The sequence below is a fragment of the Triticum urartu genome, chromosome 4A (genome assembly GCF_056163025.1).
Source record: "Triticum urartu cultivar PI428250 chromosome 4A, HENAU_Tu73, whole genome shotgun sequence".
NCBI lineage: Eukaryota > Viridiplantae > Streptophyta > Magnoliopsida > Poales > Poaceae > Triticum > Triticum urartu.
In genome coordinates this window covers 88,762,979-88,771,997 of record NC_141876.1, presented here as the reverse complement: position 1 = coordinate 88,771,997, position 9,019 = coordinate 88,762,979, and the positions used below count along the sequence as shown (strand labels likewise).

The 9,019-nt window shown below is 44.6% G+C and overlaps 1 pseudogene; it reads right to left on the bottom strand.

Annotated features, from left to right (window-relative positions):
* Window positions 1-7,354: 7,354 nt before the first annotated feature.
* LOC147974911 (uncharacterized) lies at window positions 7,355-8,205 on the bottom strand (annotated as a pseudogene).
* Between the last annotated feature and the right edge of the window lie 814 nt (window positions 8,206-9,019).

Here is a 9,019-nt window from a genome sequence, read left to right as displayed (position 1 = left end):
CTGAAGCTAAAAAGCATTTTTAGTGAAAATAAAGGGCAAGCTATGGAGGACCCGCAGTTCAAATTCCAGCCGGTTCCAACTGAATCGGCCGAAGGTGGTCCGAATTGCCGGGAGTAGCTACGAGGGTCGGAAATGCATGGTTTTTGGCGACCGTCCGTAAAATAGGGTCTACTTTGAGATAGACATGGAATGGCACCGTTTGGGGTGCCCCTCCTTGTAGCCGCTTCACGAACAATGCATGTCTTTTGCATTCAAAAAATGAAAAACGGTTTTTTTTGTTGAACAAGTTGGAACCTCGCTTTGGCAACATTGTTTGCCATCACAAGACGGAGGCATGCGCCCAATTTGGGCATATTATCATAAACTATTCAACGAATGCGGCCATATCATTGCTAGTTTGGCTTGAAAGCCATGAATCTTCGTTCATGGTAGGTCGTTTTTGAGAACACTTTTTCAAGAAAATGCCGGTATTGCAAGTTTAGTATATTTGCTAGTTGGTAGGCCACAATTGATGATGTGACGCGGAGGTCTCCCATTTTTTGATTTTTTTTTGAATTTTTTACGGTGTTTTCAAAAACCGGCCGATTTCGTCGCGGCGGCCGTCCGTGGCTAGGGTTTGAGCCGTGCAAATCTGTTGTTGATTCTGTGATGAAAAGACTACCTATGAAGCTAAAAAGCATTTTTATTGAAAATAACGGGCAAGCTATGGAGGACCCGCAGTTCAAATTCCAGCCGGTTCCAGCTGAATCGGCTGAAGGTGGTCCGAATTGCCGGGAGTAGCTACGAGGGTCGGAAATGCATGCTTATTGGCGACCGTCCGTAAAATAGGGTCTACTTTGAGATAGACATGGAATGGCACCGTTTGGGGTGCCCCTCCTTGTAGCCGCTTCACGAAAAACGCATGTCTTTGGCATTCAAAAAATGAAAAACAGTTTTTTTTGTTAAACAAGTTGGAACCTCGCTTTGGTAACATTGTTTGCCATCACCAGACGGAGGCATGCGCCCAATTTGGGCATATTATCAGAAACTATTCAACGGATGCCGCCATATCATTGCTAGTTTGGCTTGAAAGTCATGAATCTTCGTTCATGGTAGGTCAATTTTGAGAACACTTTTTCAAGAAAACGCCGGTATTGCAAGTTTAGTATTTTTGCTAGTTGGTAGGCCACATTTGATGATGTGACGCGGAGGTCTCCCATTTTTTTGATTTTTTTTTGAATTTTTTACGGTGTTTTCAAAAACCGGCTGATTTCGTCGCGGCGGCCGTCCGTGGCTAGGGTTTGAGCCGTGCAAATCTGTTGTCGATTCTGTGATGAAAAGCCTACCTATGAAGCTAAAAAGCATTTTTATTGAAAATAACGGGCAAGCTATGGAGGACCCGCAGTTCAAATTCCAGCCGGTTCCAGCTGAATTGGCCGAAAGTGGTTCGAATTACCGGGAGTAGCTACGAGGGTCAGAAATGCATGCTTTTTGGCGACCGTCCGTAAAATAAGGTCTACTTTGAGATAGACATGGAATGGCGCCGTTTGGGGTGCCCCTCCTTGTAGCCGCTTCACGAAAAACGCATGTCTTTTGCATTCAAAAAATGAAAAACGGTTTTTTTTGTTAAACAAGTTGGAACCTCGCTTTGGTAACATTGTTTGCCATCACAAGACGGAGGCATGCGCCCTATTTGGGCATATTATCAGAAACTATTCAACGAATGTGGCCATATCATTGCTAGTTTGGTTTGAAAGCCATGAATCTTCGTTCATGGTAGGTCATTTTTGAGAACACTTTTTCAAGAAAACGCCGGTATTGCAAGTTTAGTATTTTTGCTAGTTGGTAGGCCACAGTTGATGATGTGACGCGGAGGTCTCCCATTTTTTGATTTTTTTTGAATTTTTTACGGTGTTTTCAAAAACCGGCCAATTTCATCGCGGCGGCCGTCCGTGGCTAGGGTTTGAGCCGTCAAATCTGTTGTCGATTCTGTGATGAAAAGCCTACCTATGAAGCTAAAAAGCATTTTTATTGAAAATAACAGGCAAGCTATGGAGGACCCGCAGTTCAAATTCCAGCCGGTTCCAGCTGAATCGGCCGAAGGTGGTCCGAATTGCCGGGAGTAGCTACGAGGGTCGGAAGTGCATTCTTTTTGTCGACCGTCCGTAAAATAGGGTCTACTTTGAGATAGACATGGAATGGCAGCGTTTGGGGTGCCCCTCCTTGTAGCCGCTTCACGAAAAATGCATGTCTTTTGCATTCAAAAAATGAAAAACGGTTTTTTTTGTTAAACAAGGTGGAACCTCGCTTTGGCAACATTGTTTGCCATCACAAGACGGAGGCATGCGCCCAATTTGGGCATATTATCAGAAACTATTCAACGGATGCGGCCATATCATTGCTAGTTTGGCTTGAAAGCCATGAATCTTCGTTCATGGTAGGTCGTTTTTGAGAACACTTTTTCAAGAAAACGCCGGTATTGCAAGTTTAGTATTTTTGCTAGTTGGTAGGCCATATTTGATGATGTGACGCGGAGGTCTCCCATTTTTTTCATTTCTTTTGAATTTTTGACGGTGTTTTCAAAAACCGTCCGATTTCGTCGCGGCGGCCGTCCGTGGCTAGGGTTTGAGCCGTGCAAATCTGTTGTCGATTCTATGATGAAAAGCCTACCTGTGAAGCTAAAAAGCATTTTTATTGAAAATAACGGGCAAGCTATGGAGGACCCGCAGTTCAAATTCCAGCCGGTTCCAGCTGAATCGGTCAAAAGTGGTCCTAATTGCCGGGAGTAGCTACGAGGGTCGGAAATGCATGCTTTTTGGCGACCGTCCGTAAAATAGGGTCTACTTTGAGATAGACATGGAATGGCGCCGTTTGGGGTGCCCCTCCTTGTAGCCGCTTCACGAAAAACGCATGTCTTTTGCATTCAAAAAATGAAAAACGGTTTTTTTTGTTAAACAAGTTGGAACCTTGCTTTGGCAACATTGTTTGCCATCACAAGATGGAGGCATGCGCCCAATTTGGGCATATTATCAGAAACTATTCAACGGATGCGGCCATATCATTGCTAGTTTGGCTTGAAAGCCATGAATCTTCCTTCATGGTAGGTCGTTTTTGAGAACACTTTTTCAAAAAAAACGTCGGTATTACAAGTTTAGTATTTTTGCTAGTTGGTAGGCCACATATGATGATGTGACGCGGAGGTCTTCCATTTTTTTGATTTTTTTTTGAATTTTTTACGGTGTTTTCAAAAACCGGCTGATTTCGTCGCGGCGGCCGTCCGTGGCTAGGGTTTGAGCCGTGCAAATCTGTTGTCGATTCTGTGATGAAATGCCTACCTGTGAAGCTAAAAAGCATTTTTAGTGAAAATAACGGGCAAGCTATGGAGGACCCGCAGTTCAAATTCCAGCCGGTTCCAGCTGAATCGGCCGAAGGTGGTCCGAATTGCCGGGACTAGCTACGAGCGTCGGAAATGCATGCTTTTTGGTGACCGTCCGTAAAATAGGGTCTACTTTGAGATAGACATGGAATGGCACCGTTTGGGGTGCCCCTCCTTGTAGCCGCTTCAAGAAAAACGCATGTCTTTTGCATTCAAAAAATGAAAAACGGTTTTTTTTGTTAAACAAGTTGGAACCTTGCTTTGTCAACATTGTTTGCCATCACAAGACGGAGGCATGCGCCCAATTTGGGCATATTATCAGAAACTATTCAACGGATGCGGCCATATCATTGCTAGTTTGGCTTGAAAGCCATGAATCTTCGTTCATGGTAGGTCGTTTTTGAGAACACTTTTTCAAGAAAACGCTAGTATTGCAAGTTTAGTATTTTTGCTAGTTGGTAGGCCACATTTGATGATGTGACGCGGAGGTCTCCAATTTTTTTGATTTTTTTTAATTTTTTACGGTGTTTTCAAAAACCGGCCGATTTCGTCGCGGCGGCCGTCCGTGGCTAGGGTTTGAGCCGTGCAAATCTGTTGTCGATTCTGTGATGAAAAGCCTACCTATGAAGCTAAAAAGCATTTTTATTGAAAATAACGGGCAAGCTATGGAGGACCCGCAGTTCAAATTCCAGCCGGTTCCAGCTGAATCGGCCGAAGGTGGTCCGAATTGCCGGGAGTAGCTACGAGGGTCGGAAATGCATGCTTTTTGGTGACCGTCCGTAAAATAGGGTCTACTTTGAGATAGACATGGAATGGCACCGTTTGGGGTGCCCCTCCTTGTAGCCGCTTCACGAAAAACGCATGTCTTTTGCATTCAGAAAATGAAAAACGGTTTTTTTTGTTAAACAAGTTGGAACCTTGCTTTGGCAACATTGTTTGCCATCACAAGACGGAGGCATGCGCCCAATTTGGGCATATTATCAGAAACTATTCAACGGATGCGGCCATATCACTGCTAGTGTGGATTGAAAGCCATGAATCTTCGTTCATGGTAGGTCGTTTTTGAGAACACTTTTTCAAAAAAAACGTCGGTATTACAAGTTTAGTATTTTTGCTAGTTGGTAGGCCACATATGATGATGTGACGCGGAGGTCTTCCATTTTTTTGATTTTTTTTTGAATTTTTTACGGTGTTTTCAAAAACCGGCTGATTTCGTCGCGGCGGCCGTCCGTGGCTAGGGTTTGAGCCGTGCAAATCTGTTGTCGATTCTGTGATGAAATGCCTACCTGTGAAGCTAAAAAGCATTTTTAGTGAAAATAACGGGCAAGCTATGGAGGACCCGCAGTTCAAATTCCAGCCGGTTCCAGCTGAATCGGCCGAAGGTGGTCCGAATTGCCGGGACTAGCTACGAGCGTCGGAAATGCATGCTTTTTGGTGACCGTCCGTAAAATAGGGTCTACTTTGAGATAGACATGGAATGGCACCGTTTGGGGTGCCCCTCCTTGTAGCCGCTTCAAGAAAAACGCATGTCTTTTGCATTCAAAAAATGAAAAACGGTTTTTTTTGTTAAACAAGTTGGAACCTTGCTTTGTCAACATTGTTTGCCATCACAAGACGGAGGCATGCGCCCAATTTGGGCATATTATCAGAAACTATTCAACGGATGCGGCCATATCATTGCTAGTTTGGCTTGAAAGCCATGAATCTTCGTTCATGGTAGGTCGTTTTTGAGAACACTTTTTCAAGAAAACGCTAGTATTGCAAGTTTAGTATTTTTGCTAGTTGGTAGGCCACATTTGATGATGTGACGCGGAGGTCTCCAATTTTTTTGATTTTTTTAAATTTTTTACGGTGTTTTCAAAAACCGGCCGATTTCGTCGCGGCGGCCGTCCGTGGCTAGGGTTTGAGCCGTGCAAATCTGTTGTCGATTCTGTGATGAAAAGCCTACCTATGAAGCTAAAAAGCATTTTTATTGAAAATAACGGGCAAGCTATGGAGGACCCGCAGTTCAAATTCCAGCCGGTTCCAGCTGAATCGGCCGAAGGTGGTCCGAATTGCCGGGAGTAGCTACGAGGGTCGGAAATGCATGCTTTTTGGTGACCGTCCGTAAAATAGGGTCTACTTTGAGATAGACATGGAATGGCACCGTTTGGGGTGCCCCTCCTTGTAGCCGCTTCACGAAAAACGCATGTCTTTTGCATTCAGAAAATGAAAAACGGTTTTTTTTGTTAAACAAGTTGGAACCTTGCTTTGGCAACATTGTTTGCCATCACAAGACGGAGGCATGCGCCCAATTTGGGCATATTATCAGAAACTATTCAACGGATGCGGCCATATCATTGCTAGTGTGGCTTGAAAGCCATGAATCTTCGTTCATGGTAGGTCGTTTTTGAGAACACTTTTTCAAGAAAACGCCGGTATTGCAAGTTTAGTATTTTTGCTAGTTGGTAGGCCACATTTGATGATGTGACGCGGAGGTCTCCAATTTTTTTGATTTTTTTTAATTTTTTACGGTGTTTTCAAAAACCGGCCGATTTCGTCGCGGCGGCCGTCCGTGGCTAGGGTTTGAGCCGTGCAAATCTGTTGTCGATTCTGTGATGAAAAGCCTACCTATGAAGCTAAAAAGCATTTTTATTGAAAATAACGGGCAAGCTATGGAGGACCCGCAGTTCAAATTCCAGCTGGTTCCAGCTGAATCGGCCGAAAGTGGTCCGAATTGCCGGGAGTAGCTACGAGGGTCGGAAATGCATGCTTTTTTGTGACCGTCCGTAAAATAGGGTCTACTTTGAGATAGACATGGAATGGCACCATTTGGGGTGCCCCTCCTTGTAGCCGCTTCACAAAAAACGCATGTCTTTTGCATTCAAAAAATGAAAAACGATTTTTTTTGTTAAACAAGTTGGAACCTCGCTTTGGCAACATTGTTTGCCATCACAAGACGGAGGCATGCGCCCAATTTGGGCATATTATCAGAAACTATTCAACGAATGCGGCCATATCATTGCTAGTGTGGCTTGAAAGCCATGAATCTTCGTTCATGGTAGGTCGTTTTTGAGAACACTTTTTCAAGAAAACGCCGGTATTGCAAGCTTAGTATTTTTGCTAGTTGGTAGGCCACATTTGATGATGTGACGCGGAGGTCTCCAATTTTTTTGATTTTTTTTTAATTTTTTACGGTGTTTTCAAAAACCGGCCGATTTCGTCGCGGCGGCCGTCCGTGGCTAGGGTTTGAGCCGTGCAAATCTGTTGTCGATTCTGTGATGAAAAGCCTACCTATGAAGCTAAAAAGCATTTTTATTGAAAATAACGGGCAAGCTATGGAGGACCCGCAGTTCAAATTCCAGCCGGTTCCAGCTGAATCGGCCAAAAGTGGTCCTAATTGCCGGGAGTAGCTACGAGGGTCGGAAATGCTTGCTTTTTTGGCGACCGTCCGTAAAATAGGGTCTACTTTGAGATAGACATGGAATGGCGCCGTTTGGGGTGCCCCTCCTTGTAGCTGCTTCACGAGAAACGCATGTCTTTTGCATTCAAAAAATGAAAAACGGTTTTTGAATTTTTACGGTGTTTTCAAAAACTGGCGGATTTAGTCACGGCGGTCGTCCGTGGCTAGGGTTTGAGTCATGTTTTTAGCATTCAAAAAATGAAACTTATATTGTTTCATACATGAGCATGCACAAAAACCCATAATTTTATCTTTCATCCATGAGCATGCATAAAAAATTTCAAATCCCATCAATTACCAAACTGAATATTCATTGTTAAAAACATGACTTGTTTAGATGACACTGTCATACAGCATCCATGAGCATGCACAAAATTAAACCTGACATACTTAACATTGACATGTTCATATTACACTAATAATCTTAAACCTAACATGCTGAACACCTTCTTAACATCTTCACTCCTTCTTCTCCTTCATCAACCTGATGCGCTCAGAGTGGCAAATCCCAACGCGGATGTACTCCTCTACCACATTGGCATGGTCCTGTCGCCAAGCTATGGGATTGCAGGCGCGACCACCATCGCGAGGTCGTCGTCCGCCACCACCATAGCAAGGTCGTCGTCCGCCACCACCATCGCGAGGTCGTCGTCCGCCACCACCATAGCAAGGTCGTCGTCTGCCACCACCATAGCAAGGTCGTCATCCGCCACCACCATAGCAGGGTCATCGTCAGCCACCACCATAGCATGTTCGTCGTCAGCCAGAATAGGCTACTCCTCGTCATCCCTGCTCTGCTCCTCGTCATCCCCGCTCTGCTTGTCATCCCCGCTCTGCTCCTCGTAGTCATCCCCGCTCTGCTCCTCGTCATCCCCGCTGCTGCTCCCATTGCCTGGCCAAATGCAACAAAGTGTTGTCATCGTGCAGGTAGAGGAAGCCAAAAGGACAGGAAGAAGAGAGGTAGAGTGCTTACTGGCATCATCGTCGTGCTGGTAGTACATGCGGCACATGGTGTTGTCGAACATCTTCACGGTGAACATGGCGTCGCCGTCGTAGCAGAAGACAAGGAAGTACCCGAGCTGTAGCTCATGGGCGTGGGCGAAATGCTCCCAGCCGGGCCCTAGGTACATGTGGCCTTCACCATCAAACACCACCAACACTTCCCACAGCCTGTGAAGCCCGCTGCCGGCCTCCCGTAGCTTCACTTTGTGGGGCTCACGGCTGGCGAGCATCTTCGCAAACTTGTCAGGCAGTCTCTGCAGCGAGGGTCAAGCAGTGGTTAATTGTGGCAATCAAGCACTAGACAGCAGAGTGATGATAAAGAAATGAGTGATGATAAATATACCTGCCTACTGCAAGATTTCTCAATTACGATCTCGAAGAACTCAAAACCTTCCAATCCATCCATCTCACTTCTACTCTAAACAAGCAATAGTAAATTAAACAACATGACTGGACAGAAATAGGAAACAAGCAGCATTGTAAATCAAAACAGTAGAATAATTATTACATGTGTTTGCCAGGGCCTCAATTTGGAATACTACTATAAATGGCAATGGCCTCAATTTGCTCCTACTCTATCTTGGCAAAGGGGAAATGAGTAGAAGAAGAATGTAATGTTTCCATACTTGAGCATGTTCAGTTTTAAAAGAATATAAACAAGCAAGAATGCATGCATGCATATCAAATGTTGGCATCTACTGCTGCTACTACTCTGCCCATATTCATGCAGGTCACTACACCTGCATATGCATGAATCCCACTGCAGCACAAGACTTGTCAACAAGAATAACCACAACAACATGTTCAACCACAGAATTCAACAGCAACAGAATTCAACAACATGTTCTGGCAACAGTAACAGCATGTTCACCATAGAATTCAACAGCAACAGAATTCAGTTAATTTAGTTAATTAACCATAGAATTCAACAGCAACAGAACAGCATGTCTACCACACTACCTACCACAGCAACAGTTAATTGCTATCAGTGACTACCAACAGCAACAACATAGTAATCAAACAGCAATTCAACCACACTAGATCCACCAACAGAGCATACTAAATCCACCAAGAACAATATGCCTAAATCCACCAATAGATGCCTAGTATGCATAACAAATCCTAGATTCTCAAACCCTAGAGCAGAAGAGAAATGAGAGAGGATATGAAGTGGATGGCTTACCGCAGCGAAGTCCGAGAAGAAGTGATCGCCGGCGGCG